The 21,731-nt window shown below is 39.1% G+C and overlaps 1 pseudogene; it reads right to left on the reverse strand.

Moving 5' to 3' along the window:
- Positions 1 to 1,252: 1,252 nt before the first annotated feature.
- Positions 1,253 to 1,362, reverse strand: LOC115898921 (annotated as a pseudogene).
- Positions 1,363 to 21,731: the final 20,369 nt, after the last annotated feature.

The following is a 21,731-nucleotide window of genomic DNA, read 5'->3' on the forward strand; positions in this document are numbered from 1 at the left end:
TAATTGTGGTAAATTACTTAACATAAAATTTACCTTTGTAACCATTTTTAAGTGTACAGTTCTTTGACATTAAATATATGTACCTTGTTGTGCTACCATCATGACCATCCATATCTAGACCCTTTCCTCTTCCCAAACTGAATCTCTGTACCCATTATACACTAACTCCCCATTTCCCTTCCCCCAAGTCCTTGGATACCACTTTTCTACTTTCTCTCTCTATGCATTTCACTATTCTAGGTATCCTATGCACATGGAATCGTACAAATATTTGTCCTTTTGTGTCAGGCTTATTTTATTTAGCATAGTGTGTTTAAGGTTCATCCATATTGCAGCATGTATGGGAATTTCATTCCTTATCACGGCTCAATGATAGTCCATTGTATCTATATACCACATTTTGTTTACCCATTCATCTGCTGATGGAAACTTGGGTTGTGTTACCTTTTGGTTATTGTGAAAAATGTTGCTATGAGCATGCATGTACAAGTACCTGTTTGAGTCCCTGCTTTCAATTCTTTTTGGAGTATATACCTAGGGATGGTACTGCTGAATCATATAGAAATTCTATGTTTCACTTTTTGAGAAACTATCAAACCGTTTTCTTTTTTCTTTTCTTTTCTTTTTGTTTTTTTTTTTTTTTTTTTGAGACAGAGTCTAACTCTGTCACCCAAGCTGGAGTGCAATGGCACTATTTCAGCTCAGTGAGACCTCCGCCTCCTGGGTTCAAGCAATTCTCCCGCCTCAGCCTCCCAAGTAGCTGGGATTACAGGCGTGTACCACCACGCCTGGCTAATTTTTGTATTTTTAGTAGAGACGGGGTTTCACCATGTTGGCCAGGCTGGTCTCGAACTCCTGACCTCAAATAATTCACCTGCCTCGGCCTCCCAAAGTGCCTGGATTACAATTGTGAGTCACCGCGCACGGCCTACCAAACTGTTTTCTATAGTGGGTGCACTATTTTCACATTCTCACCAGCAATGTAAGAGGGTTCTAATTTCTCCACATCCTCAGCAACACTTATTTTTGATTTTTTTTGTTTGTTTATAACCATTGCAGTGGGAATGATGTGGTATTTCATTGTGGTTTTGATGTGCATTTCTTTAATAACTAATGATGTTGAGTATTGTTAATGTGCTTATTACTGGTATTTCTTCTTTGGAGAAATATTGATTTAAGTCCTTTGCCCATTTTTGAATTGGTTTGTTTGGGCACCTTTTAGAAATGCTATTTTTTCTCTTCTTTTTTTTCATGTCAGATAGGTAATGTGCCTACCTTCTATTCCTAACAAGGTTTGAGGGAGGCACATCTCACCTATAAGTGTGAAAACCCAGTTATCACACTTACGAACCACAAAAGGATTTAGTCAGTTCCAGCAATGGAGCAGTGCAAATTATTCTCAACAAGAAAAATCAAACAAATTTTTAAAATTAGAAACAAACTTGAAGATACATTTTCTAGGAACTATGGAGAGTAAATTATATATCCTAAGTGAAGAGGAAGAAACAGAGAAAGATAAAAGAACCAGAAAGCTTCAGGGAGATGAAGAGACCATAAGAGATGCTATTCTTTTAGTTGGGATAGCTAGGCTGCCATGGCTATATCGCGTTTGACTAAATGAGTGTTGGGCGAGGGGTGTGGAACAAGACTGTAAATTGAGGATAAAAGAAAATCAGGAGGAACTATTAAGTCCAAGTGATAATAGATATAAAGATTAGCATTCTAATGAAACATTGGTATTTGGTTGGAGTAAGATATGTTGTGCAAATAAAATTGCATCCTGGGGTTCATTTGTTTGACATTTGGTCTAAAGTATTTTCAGGCCAGGCATGGTAGCTCACACCTATAATCCCAGCACTTTGGGAGGCCGAGGCAGGCAGATCACCTGAGGTCGGGAGTTCGAGACCAGCCTGGCCAATATGGTAAAACCCTGTGTTTTCTAAAAATGCAAAAATTAATTGGGCGTGATGGTGCATGGCTGTAATCCTAACTACTACTCTGGAGGCTGAGGCAGGAGAATCGCTAGGACCTGGGAGGCAGAGGTTGCGGTGAGTCGAGATCATGCCACTGCACTCCAGCCTGGGTGACAGAGCGAAACTCCAACTCAAAAAAAAAAACAAAAAAAACAAAAAAAACAAGTATTTTCAGATTTCGTTTTTATTTAAGTCTATTATACGCTTTTGATATGAACAAGGTAAAAGATAATATCTCTCCCTCAATGAAACAAGTCTTAGCTTATGTCTTACAGGTCAAACCTTGAGGTCTGTGGCATACAACTGCCATCTGGTGACGGTATGTTTGCATAGCAGCGTTAGGTATTTCATACATTAAAAAACAACAACAAAAACAAAAACAAAAAAAACTACTTGGGGGCAGACTTTGCAAAACTAAAGTCATGATATAATAGTTAAGTGTCCCAAGGGTCTAAATGAATAAGGTGTTTTATTTAAAAAAGATAACATATAGGCCAGGCATGGTGGCTCACACCTGTAATCCCGGCACTTTGGGAGGCCGAGGTGGGCGAATCACTTGAGGTCAGGGGTTCAAGACCAGCTTCGTCAACATGGTAAAACCCCGTCTCTACTAAAATACAAAAATTAGTTGGGAGTGATGGCGCATGCCAGTAACCCTAGCTACCAGGGAGGCTGAGGCAGGAGAATCACTTCAATCCGGGAGGCGGAGGTTGCAGTGAGCCAAGATTGGGCCATTGCACTCCAGCCAGGGCAACAGAGTGAGACTCTGTCTAAATAAATAAATAGTCTTTTTTAAAAAAAGAATGTAACATATCGACCTCTGATAATACTTCTTTATGGAAATCAAAGTGATGCAGAAGACATTTCCTATTTATTATTGGCAAAATGGAAATTTTTATGGACACAGTTTATAAATTGTGAATGGTTTCATTGTCCTAGTGATTTGATTTACACTTGAATATACTGTAAATGTACACAGCTGAGAAAGTGATTAAATTTTAAAAACAGAATTGCATCTGAGAGGAGATGTTTTGTAAGCTGTAAATCTCTCATTTTAAAGTTTATAGTCCTTTCAATAAAATCAAGCATCTTTTTTTCTATTGTTGTGTAGTTCAATCTTTTTCTTTTTCCTTTTCTTTCTTTCTTTTTTTTTCGGCCTGGCCATTTTCTCTCAAAAGATCAACCTTTTTCTATGTCATGTAAAAGTCCTTAATGCTTTTAGAATTTATTTTACTTGAAGAAATAAGTTTGATAAGTCAAACCCCAAGATGATTTCAGGAGTAATAGACTTTCTTTTGAAAATAGGTATAATACTGGTTGCACAGATGTAAGTGATCTGCTCCAATCATCTAAAGTCTTTAAGTTTGGTAGGGACAGACGACCCAATCTCCAGCTGTCTTCTCTTTTGAGTCCAATTGTGAAAGCTTATCTTTTACTAGTCTCATTTTAATTAGCTGATAAGGGGAAACAATGATGAAGTGGCCTGAGGGAAAGTTCCGAGCTATCCATTTGAACATCACAAGACTGGCTCTAGAGTCTAAGAAAATAAACTAAAGTATTGCTTAGTTTATTTATTTTTTTATTTTGTAACTTTCTTTTCTTTCTTTCTTTTTTCTTTGAGACAGAATCTCGCTCTGTCACCGAGACTGGTGTGTAGTGGCACAATCTCAGCTCACTGCAACTTCTGCCTCCCAGGTTCAAGCGATTCTCCTGCTTCAGCCTCCCGAGTAGCTGTGAATGACAGGCACGCACCACCATGCCTGGCTAATTTTTGCATTTTTAGTAAAGACAGGGTTTCACCATGTTGGCCACGCTGGTCTTGAACTCCTGACCTTAGGTGATCCGCCCACCTCGGCCTTTCAAAGTGCTGGGATTATAGGCGTGAGCCTATATTGCTTAGTTTTAAAGTAAAACAAAACAAAACAAAAAATAACTCAGGGACAATTGGCATTAGGAAGGAAGGAGAGTCTTAAATACCTTACTAATTACACTGGTCTGGGAAGTTTGCTTAAGAAGTTTCATAATTTTATAAAAATGCCATTTTCCTGAGGAAAACAGTCTATTTTGTTGAAATACATTAGTTGAATTTGTAAGTGACTTTTAAATCTTCTTGTAGTTCCCTTTGTGAGCAATTACCTACCTATTTCTTTCGTTCATAGGAGTTACAGGCAAAGGAGGAAGGTATAGTGTCGGGGGAAGATTTATTCAGGCATCCACAGGAAACTCCATGGGACATTTCCCTGAATCTTACCTCCATCATAAGCGATCGAGTCTTACTATGAGCCTTAACTGATACTTTGCACATTTATCCAGTACTAGGCCTCTGACATCTTTAGTGTTAGCTTGAATAAAGTGAGTAAATAATCAAGTCTTAAAGATTGACTGATATCTGCTTTTATCCATCTGTTTTTTACCCATCTGAAGCAAGCAGTTTGAAGATAATGTTCCCCAATAATCAGTAGTTGGGAGTCAAATGGACACCTTGCTATCCATAATTTTAGTATGTATTCACAACAGTGTCCAGATATCCTCTATTTTCTGTTGCTATAGACACCACACAAGTGTAGGTCTTAGTATCAAAATTGCAACAATTAAGTGGTTTCTGTGCCCCCACTTCCGTCGCATCTGGCCCATCTGGTATGGAAATAAGTTAAATCAATTTTTGCTGACATCATTTTCTCTTACCCAAGTTCTTAGAATGTTTACAATTTATGTAATATAGCAAATCCAAATTTATTAGTCTGAGCTTCATTCACGTTGATCTCTTGTGGCACCAATTTTTGGATTCCTGAGCCAACCATGTAAGAATACACTTACCCTACTAAAGGGATCACAAGAAGAGGAGGAGGGTTCTAGTTGAGACCAGTCTTTCTAAAGCCATCCCCATCCCCCTGTGAGTGAATTTGTCTTGGACCCTGCAGACCAGCTCGGCTGCTAAGTACCATTGAGTAACCTCAAGAGAAGGGCAGAGGAATTGACCAACTGATCCCTGCCTGGATTTGTTACCCACAACATTATGAGACATAATAATTTTGTTTTTGGTTTTAAGTTTTAGGGATAGTCTGTTACATTGCAATAGATAAAGCAAAACCTAGCTAGCTTTCTACTCCTCCTTCAAGAGTTAATTTAGGCTTTGTATCTAGGAAACATTTTCAGTTTTCCTTTTTAACTCTCTTTCTCAGTTTGGATTAGGTGCACATTTTCTTTGTTCCCATGTCATATGAGTACTTCTTACACAGTGTTCTATATTTCTAAGTTTATGCTATGTGCTCCACTAAACTGTGGGCTCTTTGGGGGTATGTCTTATTCCCCTTTGTGAGAGGAACTTACCCCAGGACTTAGCACATAGTGGCTATTCAAAATAATGACTAAATCATAGAATCTCAGGGTTGGAGGGACTTTGGATGTCATTTTAAATAATTTGATCTACCAAATGTTTGTTCCTTCAGCCTGTGTGGGAAGCCCCTCTCATGATGAGAACTTATTACTTCTGGAGGCGGCTTATCTTTAAACAGCTCAGACTATGAGCACTTGCTTGTCAGCTTAACACTCTCCCCCTCCAATCATTTTTTTTCATTCTAGTTCATCTCAAGGCTCATTTACTAGTTAATATGTTCGTTTGTGTTCACTTACCATAAACTTTTTAGTGTTCATACCATGTGTACCTAACTGCATTATAAGCTTCAAATAAGGTAGCTATCTTAGAGATATTTTATTTTTCCTGCTCCGATGTGCTCCACCCAGAAGTAACAATTTCTGCTCTTAGCTGATAGACCAGTAGAATGAACTGGGTAAGTAAAAGAAAAATCGCAAAAAATAAAAACAAAAAACCAAGAATGAACTGGCTGAGTATGGGCTCTGCAATCAGACATCTTGGGTTCAAATCTTGACATTCTCACATACTACTGATTATGTGAAAATAGATAAGTTGCTTAATCCAAATAAGTTTGTTTTCCCATCTGAAACAAAACAGAGAGGGTGACTTCCTTGTACATGCATTTACATAGCACTTTATGTATATAGTATTATTTATATAGTACTTAGCCCAGAACTGAAAACATATACAATGCTTAATGTGTGAATCTAATAAGTCCTATAGGTACAGATTTCATAGGTTTATTCATTTAAAGGAAGAAAAAAAGAAGAAGAAAAAAAAAAAGAAACACAGTGCCAGTTGACTAAATTAAGAATTCTATCTCATATTGAGCATTGGATAACTGCCTGGTTTTATTTTCTTTCTTATCCATTTCCCTCACCTATGCCTGGCTCCTTTTTCTATAAAACTTTACTATGGTGGCATTCCATTTTTTAAAGCTTATCTGCTTTTGCCTTTTCTTTTTAAAAAACTTTTACTTCTAACCCTGAGAGATAGAAGATTCGAATGTGCAAATAACCTCATCTGTACACAAGATGATGGATGCTTTTGTCACAACCTTAGATAATCACAAAACCATTTGGATTAAAGCCTATGTTTCACTTGCAAAAAAAAAAAAAAAAAATAAGGCATTGTATAGACAAATTCATCACCTAATTTCATTGTCCAAATGAATGAAAATGTTTAAGTTCATACCATAAATAATTAAGATATTATTCTATTATGGTTTCAGCCTAGCTTTGTGACTCTTCCATGTCTCAACTTTCTCTACCGCAAAACAGTTAATCATAATTTAGGGTCTAAAATGAAGAAAATGAGAATAAATAAAATAAAATAAAACAGTTAAAATAGTAATTTCCTATTTACCTCTCAGGATTGCTGTGAATATCAATGTAATGAGGTTTTTGGGGGTAAGTATTAGGGTGGGGGAATGCTTCCTTTCCACTTCAGATGTTTTTTCCCAGGTGGAAGGACATCCATTTGTGTAACACTTCTGGCACTGAGTTGTTCCTTATTCATTCTTAACTGAGGATGGGTGAAGAGCACATATTTGTTTTGCAACTTTGTTTTTTTTGTTGTTGTTGTTGTTTGTTTGTTTTTAGAGATGGGGTCTGTAGGGGAGGGGGAGTCTCAATATGTTGCCCTGGTTAGTCTGAAACTCCTGGCCTCAAGCAATCCTCTCGCCTCAGCCTCCCAAGTGGCTGGGATTAGACGCAGAAGCAACTGAGCCTGGCTGATTGACAACTTTGAATGGAGAAATTAAGCAAGCATAGTACCGTCCCTTCCTTTGCTCTGCTTCCTTGGGAATAGCTGCCTGCAGGGAGCATATATTCTCCTTTGTTCTCCAGGGCTGGCTCTGTTTTCCAGGTCTAATTCTGCTGAGTGGTTAAGTCTGTAAATCTCAGGGTCTGATTATAAAGTCCACGTGGACTGAGATGCACCATATTCTTCAATACTAGTTTTATGAGCAATGAAGTTGGTATTTTGTTATCTGTCTACCTTACTGCTATATGCTACATTTCAATGTTTCAGGACTTGAACAGGAAAGGGACTTTTTATCTATTGGGCTACCTTAAAGACCCCTAAGCCAGGGGACTAGGTTTTAATAATTTTTATAGTTCTAGGACCTACTGCAGTGTGTGGCACATAGCAGGTACTCAAAAATGCCTTCTTGGTGAAGCACTTTTGAATAATGTGAAGTGCTGTTAAGTGCGTAATAATATTTGTTATTTATTTATTAAGGAAGAGAAAGCTGTGCCGGGCACGGTGGCTCATGCCTGTAATCCCAGCACTTTGGGAGGCTGAGGCGGGTGGACCACGAGGTCAGGAGTTCGAGACCAGCCTGACCAACATGGTGAAATCCCCGTCTCTACTAAAAATACAAAAAAATTAGATGGGCATGGTGGCATGTGTCTGTAATCCCAGCTACTAAGGAGGCTGAGGCAGGAGAATCACTTGAACCTGAGAGGCGGAGGTTGCAGTGAGCCGAGATCACTCCACTGCACTCCAGCCTGGGCGACAGAACAAGACTCCATCAAAAAAAAAAAAAAAAAAAAAAAAAAAAAAAAAAAAGGAAAAAAAGAAAAAAACCATGCTGGTACATTTATTTATCTCAGTTTTCTGGGGACACTAATACCACAATATAGTTGATGGCCCAGGAAATTTGAATAACCACACTCAATGTTCCAAAAGTTTTATAAAGTAGCATTGAGAGCTCGCTCCTCCTGCATATATTACAAACTGGAAAACTCAACTATAAGGCAGTAATACAATTTACTTAGGCACTCACAGCAAGTTAATAGTCATGGTTGGAGTAGAATAACAACTTCAGACCTTTATTAAGTAGTCTAGGTTCTTATTTTAATATCCGATGAATTACACTGAGACTGCATCTGTAAGATTCCAAATCACTAAATGTAAATGTCAGACTTGTTCCTCCATTCAGAGGATCAGAAATAGTTGGATATGTTCTGGAATCTTTGGATCACAAACAAAGTCATTGAGGTAGTTTGTATGGAGGAATTAAGAGACTATCACAATAAAAAAGGAGGTGTAAAGTTATCAGAAGAGTAATTTCCAGTTAACTGCACATTTATAGAGACAGCAACAGATGTGTGACAGCTGGGTTAATTGAACGTCTGGTGGGCCTTTTCCTACATAAGATAATCCTGTGTGCATATTATGGAGAAGAAAGCAGATGTGACCAGTCAATTGCCTAATGAAGAGAATAAATGTCACCTGTAGAGTATACTGATCTACTAAACTTAATGGTTTATTTTTCTTAGCTTGCAAGATAATCTGGCAATTAATTTTTGATGGTGTGGTGAATAAATTTTACATCTAAAGCACACATACTATTAAAAAAGTTATGTGGCAGACTTTACTATAGCATTTCTTAGTTTTAGCTTTTATTTGAAAGTTTTGCAAAACGTATGTTGCCATGAATTTCTAAAGCCATAACCCCATCTCAACACCACTATGTATATATGCAAATGGTACTGAAGTCAGTGAGTTTGACAATTCTGCTGACTTGGGCTGCTAGAACATTTGCTAAGACTTGATGTGTAAGAAAGAACACTGGTCTATCAGGACACCAGAGATCTGGTCACCGGCTGTGTCACTCAATAATTTAGGGACGTGGATATTTACCTCTCGACTCAGAAGTCTTAGGGAAATAAAAAGAAAAAACAGAATGAATATTTACCTCTCTGGACTTCACCCAATCTCATGTATCTAAAATTAGATGATTGGGCTAGATTGTACTAATTCCTTTTTGCAGTCTGACCAGCCACGATGGGCCTGGACCCACAGTGATCAGCCATGACCACCTTTGGCTGGATTTCACTGATCATGATCGGCCTTGACTGGCATGATGGGCTTTAACTGATTCTAACCAGCTGTGACCAGCTTTGATTGACTCTGGCCAGCTTTAACCAGTTTTGACCAGCTTAGACTGACTGTAAACAGCTTTGGTCAGGCTTGACTGGCTGTGGCTAGATTTGACCAGTTTTCACTGGCTCTGACTGACTTTGAATGGCCTGGAGTGGTTTTAACTGGTTGTGACTGGTTTTAAACAGTCATGACTGGCTGTGACTGGCTTTGACTGGGATTGACTGGTTTTGACTTGCTCAGTCTGGCTGTGACCAGTTTTGATCAGATCTGAGTGGCTTTGACCAGCTTAGACTGGTTTTGACTGTCTTAGATTGGCTTTGACAAACTTTGGCTGGCCATGACTAGCTATGACTAGAATCTACCAGTTGTGACTGGCTTAGCTTGGTTATGACCAGCCTTGACTGGTCTTGATCAGACCTGACCAACTTCTGACTGGCTTTGACCAGAATTGATCCATGTTGACCAGCTGTGACAGGCTTTCACTGGCTGTGACTTGCTTTGCCCAGTTTAAATTGGTTTTGACCTGCTTAGACTGGCCATGAATGGCTGCAACCAACTTTCACAATAATTGACTGCTTTTTACCATCTTACACTGATTTTGACTGGCTTAGACTTCCTATGACAGGCCAGGCCATCACTGGCCACGACTGGCTTTGGCCAGCATTCATTGATTTTTGACCAGCTTAGACAAAACATGACTGGCTGTGACCAGCTTTGAACAGAATTGACTAGCTTTGACTGGCTTAGACTGAATGTGACCAGCCTTGACTGGTTGTGATCAAAATCTATCAGAGTCTGACTGGGTTTGACTGGAATTGACTAGTTTTTGATTGTTTTAGACTGACTGTGACCATCTATGACCAGCTGTGTTTGACTTTGTCCAGAATTCAGTGTTTTGTACTGGTTTATATTGGCTGTAACTGGCTTTGGCCATATGTGACTGACTTTGATTGGAACCAACTGGTTTTGACAGGCAGTGACTGGCTTTGTACAGAATCAACCAGCTTATACCAACTGTGACCAGCCATGACTAGTTTGACCAGGATTGACTGGTTTTGGCTGGCTTACACCAGTTTTGACTGGAGTAGGTTGGCTACAATCAGTTTTGACCAGAATTGACTGGTTTTGACTGGGTTAGATCAGCTGTGGCAACCCTTTGACTGGTCATGACAAGATTGACTGGTTGTGACTGGCATTGGCCAGAATCAACCAGCATTGATGGGTTTAGGCTGGCTGTAACTGGCTTTAACTGGTAGTGACTGGGCTTTGACCAGAATTAACCAGTTTTGACTGGCTTAAACTGGCTGTAAGTGGCTTTGACCAGCCATGGCTGGCTTTGTCCAGATTTTACTAGTTTTGACTGGCTTAGATAGGCAGTGACTAGCTTTGAACAGCCTTGACTGCCTTTGACCGCTTTTGGACACATTTGGCTGATTTTGAATGGATTTGGCTGGTTTTGATCAGCTGTGACTAGCTTTGATTGGCCTGGACTGGTATTAACAACCTAGGACCATTCTTGACCAGCCACGACTTTCTTTGACCAGCCTGGGCCTACTTTTTCTGGCTTTGACCAGTCTTAACTAGCCATGATCAGATGGTTTTTTGTTTTTTGTTTTTGTTTTTTGAGGCAAAGTATCACTGTGTTGCCCAGGCTGGAGTGTAGTGGTGCAATCTCAGCTGACTGCAACCTCCACTTCTCTGGTTCGAGTGATTCTTGTGCCTCAGCCTCCTGAGTAGCTGAGATTACAGGCACCTGCCACCACCCCAGCTAATTTTTATATTTTTGGTAGAGATGGGGTTTCGCCATGTTGGCCAGGCTGGTCTTGAACTCCTGACCTCAAGGGATCCACTTGTCTCAAGCTCTCAAAGTGCTAAGATTACAGGCATGAGCCACTGCACCTGGTGGCCTCAGATTGTTTTTGATCAGCCTCGACTTGAGTTGACATGCTTTGACTGGCTTAGACTGGTGGTGACTCACTTTGAACAGTGGTGTCTGGCCATAACCCTGCTGCCTCCTGCCTGACCCAGTGCTCTGGACTCAGGGGCTGTACAGAGCTAGGAGTAGAGATGGAGGGGAATAGAGTGGGGAGGGAACTTTTTGGGAATGGCTTAGGAGATGGTGCAATGGAAGAGTTCACTGGTGGGCTTCCACCTTAAGGACCTTGGGATAATTTCTTTTTGCATATGGGGAAATAGGCCATGGGGCATTAACTCAGCTATCAGGGTAGATGTCAGAGGAGAAAGGCAGGGATGCCTGCTTGACAAGAGTAAGCTAGGGTGAGTGTGAATTTTCTCCCTTTGCTCCTTCCCGAGTCCTTGAGCTTCACAGAGCAGCCTCCGAAGCCCATGTAGATACTCGATGATCAACAATTCAGAAAATAGGTAAGAATGACAGGGCCAGAGAAGGAAAGGATGAGGTGGGTATGTAGTAGAGAGGCAAGGTGTTAGCCTGGGAAGATGCTAAATTAACCTACAAGGTAATAGTGAAAGAAAGGAAGGCAATAGTAAAACAACCTTAACCCTAGCCCTAGTCACAATCCCAGCTCCAATCCTAACCCCAACCCCAACCCTAATCCTAATCCTCAAATTCTTTTATTCCTTAATCCCTAAAATCTAATCCTTAACCCTCTAATCCCAAATACTATAAACATTAACTCCAAGCCCAGCCCAACTCCAGATGAAACCAAATAAATCAAACAAAGGCATGACATCACAAGGACAAAAAACTACAGAAAAATATCCCTTTTAAACATAGATGTAGTAAACCTTAACAAAGTAATAGTAATATAAAACTATAATTACCCCTTGATAATCACGGGAAATTGGTTCCAGGACCCTGCCAGTACCAAAATCCATGTATACTCAAGTCTCACAGTCAGCCCTGTGAAATCTATGGATATGAAAAGTCAGCCCTCCATGTATGTGGGTTTTACATCCCATGAATACTCTCTCTCTCTCTCTATATCTATATAGTATATAATTAGAATATTATATATATATATGTATTTTATTTTTAATATAAGGTTTTTCGCTTTTGTCGCCCAGGCTGGAGTGCAATGGTGCAGTCTTGGCTCACTGCAACCTCTGCCTCCCAGCTTCAAGCGATTCTCCTGCCTCAGCCTCCCTAGTAGCTCGGATTACAGGCATGCACCACCACAACTGGCTAATTTTTTGTATTCAGTAGAAATTGGCTTTCACCATGTTGGTCGGACTGGTATCAAACTCCTGACCTCAGGTGATCCACCTGCCTTGGCCTCCCAAAGTGCTGGGATTATAGGCATGGGCCACCTCGCCCAATCCAATACTATTTTTTTATCCCTATTTGGTTATGGATGTAGAAACTGCCATAGAGTCACAAGTGTCATTCATTCATTCATTTTGAGACAGAGTCTCACTCTGTCACCCAGACTGGAGTGCAGTGGTGCGATCTCGGCTCACTGCAATTTCTGCCTCCCGGGTTCAAGTGATTCTCCTGGCTCAGCCTCCCAAGTAGCTGGGATTACAGGCACCCGCCACTGTGTGCAGCTATTTTTTGTTTTTATAGAGACGGGGTTTCTCTATGTTGGCTAGGCTGGTCTCAAACTCCTGACCTCGTGATCCACCTGCCTCAGCCTCCTAAAGTGCTGGGATTACCGGCATGAGCCACTGCGCTCAGCCACATATGTTTATTTTTTAGCCCTTTAGCCAGTGTGAAACCCAGGAGAGTGACATGATGAGATTTGTGTTTGTAAATAAGTATTTCGCTATTATCAAGTTGAGATCGCCAGTGGTAGGCCAGTGAATCTGTGCTCCTCCTGGTGGGCTACACAGAGAAGAGCACAGCATCAGGCAGGGTCTGCATTTGCTTAGGAGGAAAAACTGGGTAGACCCAGTTTGGAGTCATCTCTGCTCTTTAGATCTGCCAAGGTTGTGAAACTGAGGAACAGTCTTAGGATTTTGATATTTCTAGGCTACGTGGTTCAACTGTGAGTTTTTCAAATTGTCACGAATCTCCCAAAAAATGTTCCAATATATTTTTTAAAAAGAAATTGTGTATAACCGGTGCCAGGCAGTTCAAACTTGTGTTGTTTCAGAGTCAACTGTACTTATTAATAGGCTGACTGATGACCTTATGTAAACTGTTGAGGACATAAAGTAGAAGAAACTGTCTGACTTAAATTATAAAGGTTCTTTCTTCCAAATATGCATCATCTGTTTTTCTATAGGACATTTGTCTGTGTAATTTCTAATAGCTACTGAATGGGAGGCAGCTACAATATTTGTCTAAGGGTTGATTATGAGTTGTTAATCTAATAAACAATGGTTCTCAAAGAGTGATCTCTAGATCAGCAACATCAGTGTCACATGAGAATCTGTCAGAAATGCAACTTATGGCCCTTCATCCCAGATTTACTGAATCAGAAACTCTGGAGTTACAGTCCAGCAGTCTCGGTTGGACAAGCCTCCCAGGGAATTCTAATGCTGAGGAGTTTGATAATCACTGCTCTAGACTAGTAATGGTTTTGTGTAATATTGTTGACCTCTACATTCACACTATTAGATCCTCTTAGTAGAAACCAGTATCCTAAAACAGGTGCAGAGTGAGATTTACCTAATAATTTAGTAAAAAATATAGAGCTGATGTATTATGGAGCTGATTTCTTTATCTACACTGGTAAAAATAATGAAGAATTTTGAAATTGTTTTCTTAGAAGACATTACCTAGTTTTGTTTTTTAAACAACGGAAAGGATGGAATGATTTTATTTTCATATGAATATGTAAACTATATGTATTTGTTACTTTTTTAACATAAATGTAATTAATATATGGAAATACAATTTTATTTTAGCTTACAGCAGTGTTTTTCAAACTTTGTTGCACATTAAAATCACCTGGAGAGCTTTTATAAAGTAGATGACTAGATGTGCAGACGTGCACCCTGCCCATTCTGATTTAATTGGTCTCTATTGGGGAAAAGCCTCCCATGGGGTTAAGTGCAGCCATGTTTGAGGACCACTGACCTAGAGTTTTCAGAGTCCAGAGTGCTCACTATTACACCATGAAATCTTTTGCTGACCTAGAGTTTTCTAAGTGACTCTTACTTTATTTTATTTTTGAGACGAAGTTTCACTCTTGTCCCCCAGGCTGGAGTGCAATGGTGCGATCTTGGCTCACTGCAGCCTCCGCCTCAGTTGGTTTCAGGTGATTCTCCTGCCTCAGCCTCCCAAGTAGCTGGGACTACAGGTGCGCATCACCATGCCTGGCTAGTTATTTTGTATTTTTAGTAGAGATGGGGTTTCACCATTTTGGTCAGGCTGGTCTCGAACTCCTGACCTCAGGTGATCCACCCACCTCAGCACGCTGGGATTACAGGCGTGAGCCACTGCGCCTGGCCCAAAATGGCTCTTACCTTGCTTCAACCTTTGTTTAACAGAAGATGTATCAATAAAAAAATGCAACAATAAAGGACTCCAGAAACATAGAATTTTTAAAAAGCATTAAGGGTTATTAGGTCAGTAAGTTATAATTCAAACCTTTTCCATTGTATGATCAATGGGTTATTTAATATTCTTTGGTGATAGAAATCTGCACAGTAATGTCTTTGAAATCAAGGACTGTGTCCTGTCATTTGTATGTCCTCACTTCCAGGCACAGCAAAGACACTCACAAGTATTTGTTGAGGGAGAGAGGGAGAGAGACAGAGAGAGAGGGAGACAGACAGACAGGGAGGGAGAGAGAGAGTGAGAGGGAAGGAAGGAAGGAAGGAAGGAAGGAAGGAAAAAGAAGGAAGGAAGGAAGGGCAGGGAAGAAGGGAATGAAGGAAGGAGACAGAAAGAAGAGAAGGAAGGAAGGAAGGAGGAGGGAGGGGAGGGAGGGAGGAAGAGGGAGGGAGGGAAGGAGGAAAGGAAGGAAGGAGAGAGTGAAAGAGAGAGAGAGAAAGAAAGAAGGAAAAAAAGAAAGAAAGCTAACTAAACAGCAAGTATTTGTGTTTTTAACCAGTGTTTTCAAATATTATTCTAAGATTATTGTCAAAGACAGGGTCTCAGTCTGTCTCTCAGGCATGAGTGCAGTGGTGCCATCATGGCTCACTGCAGCCTTGACCTCCTGGGCTCAAGCGACCCTCCCATCTCAGCCTCCCATGTTGCTAGTACTCCAGGCATGCACCACCATGCTTGGCTAATTAAAAAAACAATTGTAGAGATCGTGGTCTCACTATATTTCGCAGGCTGGTCTCAAACTCCTGGCCTCAAATGATCTTCCCTCCTTGGCTTTCCAAAGTGTTGGGATTACAGGCATGAGACACTGCCACTGGCCAAAAGTATGAAACTTAAATGGAGTTGGTTTTCATACGAGGAAGGGTTTACAAGGGGTTAGAGGAACCAGGAAACATTTCACAGGTGAAATTAAACTTGAGCTGATGGAAGAAATAGAATAGTCCAATAAGAGAGAACATTATGAGCAAAGATGCAGAGGAATTTTGGAAGCCAAAAAGACAGGTTTGGGCTAGAATTTGGAAAGTCTTAGATGCAAATTGAAGTGTTTGAATTATTAAATTTTATCTTAATGAATGAAAAATCATTGGTGTGTTTTGTGTTTGTTGGTTTTTAGCAGGGGAGAGATATGGCAAAAATAACATTTTAGATATATTATTTTGGTGATATGATAGCCATCGACAGGTAAAGAGAGGTTGGCATTGATGATGGCTGGAAAAAGTATGAGAGTGTTGAAGATGCCAGCCGTTGAAAGTCATACATGGGATTAAGCCACGATGACAGTGAGAACAGAAAGAAAAGGACAGATAATTTGTGAAGAACTACAAAAGCAGTATGTGTATATATATATATATACATGTATATATATATATATATTTTCCACCCAGTAGGTGGTACCAGTGTTCACTGACTGAATATCAGTCCGGGATATAGCAGAGAACAAAGCAGTCTGTGTTTCCATGGAGTTTACATTTGAAAAAACAGGATATGTTTGGGGCTAAGGTATCATGAAGGAAAAGATAATCCACATAAAGTTGTGACACTAAAAATGATTCCCTTGACAATAAATATGCAGGATTAGTTTGATCACCCCTTGATTGTTTGTGAGATTTTATGTCCTTTATCCTTGCATTTTGCACTAAACTACCACATTTGGCACCACTTCCATGGCTCTTGTGGCCTACTGTCATTGACTTTGGCTACCATCAAAACCAATTCCCTGCCTGGATTGCTAGATTGGTCATGTTTACTTCTTATTACTTTCCGTTGTGAGCTTTGCATGCTTTAGTTTCTTTTTTTTTTTCTTTTTTCTTTTTGCTTTCTCTTTTTTTTTTTTTTTTTTTTTTTTTTTTTTTTTTTTTTTTGTTTTTGTTGAGATGAAGTCTTGCTCTATTGCCCAGGCTGAAGTGCAGTGGTGTGATCTCCACTCACTGCAACCTCAGCCTCCCAGGTTCAAGTGATTCTTCTGCCTCAACCTCCCGAGTAGCTGGAATTACAGGCAGGCATCACCACACCTGGCTAATTTTTGTATTTTTAGTAGAGACAGGGTTTCTCCATGTTGGCCAGGCTGGTCTCGAACTCCTGACCTCAGGTGATCCGCCTGCCTCCACCTCCCAAAGTTCTGGGATTACAGGCGTAAGCCACCATGCTCAGCCTGCATGCTTTAGTTTCAAACAGTTCTCAAATGTAAGTTGCACCACATGTGACAGATCCACCAAGATGTAGTGATATTTGTCATCTTGTTATGGCAATTGCTATATTAAGGCTTTGAGTTTGGTTTAAAAAAGAAAAATGAGAGGTGAGGAATAAGGTGGCTGTGGAGAGAGAGAAAAACAAAACGAAACAGAGAGAGAGGGGAGAATGATAAAAGCATGCAAAGCTGATCCAAGTTTACTGGTAGCTAGAGAAGAGAGGCTTTTTTAGGTCAAGTTGTTTTTCTCAGACTTTTTAAGGATCGTACTTTTGCATAATCAATGGGATCGCCTTTGTAGTAAATCATTTCTGCCTGTTAAAATGTCTGAAAACACCAGACTGACCATTTTTCAGGATGTTTCTTAATCACGTTTAATCAGGTATAATTTTTCAAATCATTTATTAAAAGTGCTATCTTTTACACAAAAGACATTCTTAATCATTAAAACTGGCAAAATGAAGTGCGTTATTGAAAGCACCAGGGAAGGTCAATTTTTCAGCGTAGCAACTTTTAAAACATTTTATTATCTAAGACTTTTGCTTGCTTAAAAACAAAAATAATACCTTTATTTTTTCTGAAAGATATGGTTTATTGTAAAAAGTACTTTGAAGATACAGAAAATTTTTAAAAGTTAACCAAAAGCACCCATATTTGCCAAAGACACACAACATAATGTCAAGTAATTATTTCATCTTGACCCTTTTTTATATGTATAGAATATTTCATACATAATTTCATATCCTAGTTTTTAAAATCTAACATTATATCTTGAACATTTTCACATGTGCTTGCATAGTTTTCTAAAATATACTTATAGTTGCTATATAATGTTATACCACATAGGTGCAACACACTTTCTTTTATACTTCCTCTACTATAGGACATTTAAGTGTTTTCGTGTATGGGATATTGTTAACCATATTGCTAACCATATTGTCATAAATAAAACTTGCTTTCCTGCATTTCTGATTGTATCTCTAGTTTATAGACCTAGATTTGCAATGATTGGGCCCGAATATATGAATATTTATAAGGACCTTTATATATTTTATTGTCCAGAAAAATATTTTCTTGAGTACATCGGTAAGCTGATAAGAAATTGTCATCCAATGCGGGCTCTTTTTTGGTTCCATATGAACTTTAAAGCCGTTTTTTCCAGTTCTGTGAAGAAACTCATTGGTAGCTTGATGGGGATGGCATTGAATCTATAAATAACCTTGGGCAGTATGGCCATTTTCATGATATTGATTCTTCCTATCCATGAGCATGGTATGTTCTTCCATTTGTTAGTGTCCTCTTTTATTTCACTGAGCAGTGGTTTGTAGTTCTCCTTGAAGAGGTCCTTTACATCCCTTGTAAGTTGGATTCCTAGGTATTTTATTCTCTTTGAAGCAATTGTGAATGGAAGTTCATTCATGATTTGGCTCTCTGTCTGTTACTGGTGTATAAGAATGCTTGTGATTTTTGCACATTAATTTTGTATCCTGAGACTTTGCTCAAGACAATTCTAAGTCAAAAGAACAAAGCTGGAGGCATCACGCTACCTGAATTCAAACTATACTACAAGGCCACAGTAACCAAAACAGCATGGTACTGGTACCAAAACAGAGATATAGACCAATGGAACAGAACAGAGTCCTCAGAAATAATACCACACATCTACAGCCATCTGATCTTTGACAAACCTGAGAGAAACAAGAAATGGGGAAAGGATTCCCTATTTAATAAATGGTGCTGGGAAAATTGGCTAACCATAAGTAGAAAGCTGAAACTGGATCCTTTCCTTACTCCTTATACGAAAATTAATTCAAGATGGATTAGAGACTTAAATATTAGACCTAATACCATAAAAACCCTAGAAGAAAACCTAGGTAGTACCATTCAGGACATAGGCATGGGCAAGGACTTCATGTCTAAAACACCAAAAGCAACGGCAGCAAAAGCCAAAATTGACAAATGGGATCTGACTAAACTAAAGAGCTTCTGCACAGCAAAAGAAACTACCATCAGAGTGAACAGGCAACCTACAGAATGGGAGAAAATTTTTGCAATCTACTCATCTGACAAAGGGCTAATATCCAGAATCTACAAAGAACTCAAACAAATTTACAAGAAAAAAACAAACAACCCCATCAAAAAGTGGGGAAAGGATATGAACAGACATTTCTCAAAAGAAGACATTCATACAGCCAACAGACACATGAAAAAATGCTCATCATCACTGGTCATCAGAGAAATGCAAATCAAAACCACAATGAGATACCATCTCACACCAGTCAGAATGGCAATCATTAAAAAGTCAGGAAACAACAGGTGCTGGAGAGGATGTGGAGAAATAGGAACACTTTTTATTTATATATTTATTTATTTATTTATTTATTTTTATTATACTTTAAGTTCTAGGGTACATGTGCATAACGTGCAGGTTTGTTACATATGTATACTTGTGCCATGTTGGTGTGCTGCACCCATCAACTCGTCAGCACCCATCAATTCATCATTTATATCATGTATAACTCCCCAGTTCAATCCCTCCCCCCTCCCCCCTCCCCCCTCCCCATGATAGGCCCCAGTGTGTGATGTTCCCCTTCCCAAGTCCAAGTGATCTCATTGTTCAGTTCCCACCTATGAGTGAGAACATGCGGTGTTTGGTTTTCTGTTCTTGTGATAGTTTGCTAAGAATGATGGTTTCCAGCTGCATCCATGTCCCTACAAAGGATGCAAACTCATCCCTTTTTTTTATGGCTGCATAGTATTCCATGGTGTATATGTGCCACATTTTCTTAATCCAGTCTGTCACAGATGGACATTTGGGTTGATTCCAAGTCTTTGCTATTGTGAATAGTGCCGCAATAAACATACGTGTGCATGTGTCTTTGTAGTAGAATAATTTATAATCCTTTGGGTATATACCCAGTAGTGGGATGGCTGGGTCATATGGTACATCTAGTTCTAGATCCTTGAGGAATTGCCATACTGTTGGTGGGATTGTAAACTAGTTCAACCATTATGGAAAACAGTATGGCAATTCCTCAAGGATCTAGAACTAGATGTACCATATGACCCAGCCATCCCACTACTGGGTATATACCCAAAGGATTATAAATCATGCTGCTATAAAGACACATGCACACGTATGTTTATTGCGGCACTATTCACAATAGCAAAGACTTGGAATCAACCCAAATGTCCATCTGTGACAGACTGGATTAAGAAAATGTGGCACATATACACCATGGAATACTATGCAGCCATAAAAAAAAGGGATGAGTTTGCATCCTTTGTAGGGACATGGATGCAGCTGGAAACCATCATTCTTAGCAAACTATCACAAGAACAGAAAACCAAACACCGCATGTTCTCACTCATAGGTGGGAACTGAACAATGAGATCACTTGGACTTGGGAAGGGGAACATCACACACCGGGGCCTATCATGGGGAGGGGGGAGGGGGGAGGGATTGAATTGGGGAGTTATACATGATATAAATGATGAATGATGGGTGCTGACGAGTTGATGGGTGCAGCACACCAACATGGCACAAGTATACATATGTAACAAACCTGCACGTTATGCACATGTACCCTAGAACTTAAAGTATAATAAAAATTAAAAAAAAAAAAAAAAAAAAAAAAAAAAAAGCTCGTAGTCCTCCTGAGGTGGAGAACCTAACAGGAGACACTTTACAAAGCTTGGGCCCCAAAGAACCACACCACAGGTTAAGGGTTAACTATAAATAAATCTGTTCCTCATCCAAGAGACTGCAAGGAAAACTGTAATACCTGCCTTGAAATTTGGCACTAAGAGTGTGAGGCTATTTTCTGTAGAGATTTTGTAATAGCAAGATAGTCCTCACAAGAAGTAAAATGATGAGTACATGGTAAACGTAAATAGAGAATATTTATACAATAATAATGATGATGTCTTATGGAACAAGAACAAATAAAATACTGAATAACAGCATACAAGTCAAAAGGAGGTTTGATCACATTGGAAAAGGCTTAAAGTGTACTAAAGTTCTTGTACTATTCAGTTTGAAGGTAAATATACTGAATAGCTTTAGAATTTCAAAGGATGGGTATCATATAGGCAATGATCTCTGACCACATGTGATTAAGTTAGATGTCAATAGGTAACTACAGAGATACCATATGCTCAGAAGTTAAGATACACACTTTAATAACTAACAAATCAAAAGAGAAATTATAATGGAAATTATGAAATAGTTGGAAATAAAAATTAATGACAAAAATGCAATATAACAAAACTTGGATCCATCGAAGGCAATAACTAGAGGGAAATTAATAGTCAAGCATTTATATTAAAGAAAAGAAAGGTTGGAAACTAATGGAATACACATACATCTCAAGAATTTTTTAAATAGTAGAAAAATAAATGCAAGAAAAAGATAAGTAAAGGAACAACAAAAAGTGGAGATTAGTGAAATACAAAATAAACATATAGAGGACCAACACAGCCAATTTCAACCTTAAGGAAGAAAGATAAAATTGAAAAATCACTGGCAAAAGTAAGCAATAAATAAAAAGTAAGAGATATGGTAGAGATGCACATTATTAGCAATGTGAAAGGATATATAACAAAAACGCAATTGTTATTAAAAAGATTATAGGAAGATATTATGAGCAATTTCATGCCAGTACACTTAATAACTTACATGACATGGAAAGATACTTAGAAAAGCATAACATGCAAAGTGTCCAAAGAAGAAATATAAAATGAATCATAAGGACGGGGCTGTAATCCAAAATGTGACTTGTGTCTTTATTAAAAAAGGAAGAGACATCATAGCGTGCATGCCCAGAG

This window comes from Rhinopithecus roxellana, chromosome 7, assembly GCF_007565055.1.
Source record: "Rhinopithecus roxellana isolate Shanxi Qingling chromosome 7, ASM756505v1, whole genome shotgun sequence".
Taxonomy (NCBI): domain Eukaryota; kingdom Metazoa; phylum Chordata; class Mammalia; order Primates; family Cercopithecidae; genus Rhinopithecus; species Rhinopithecus roxellana.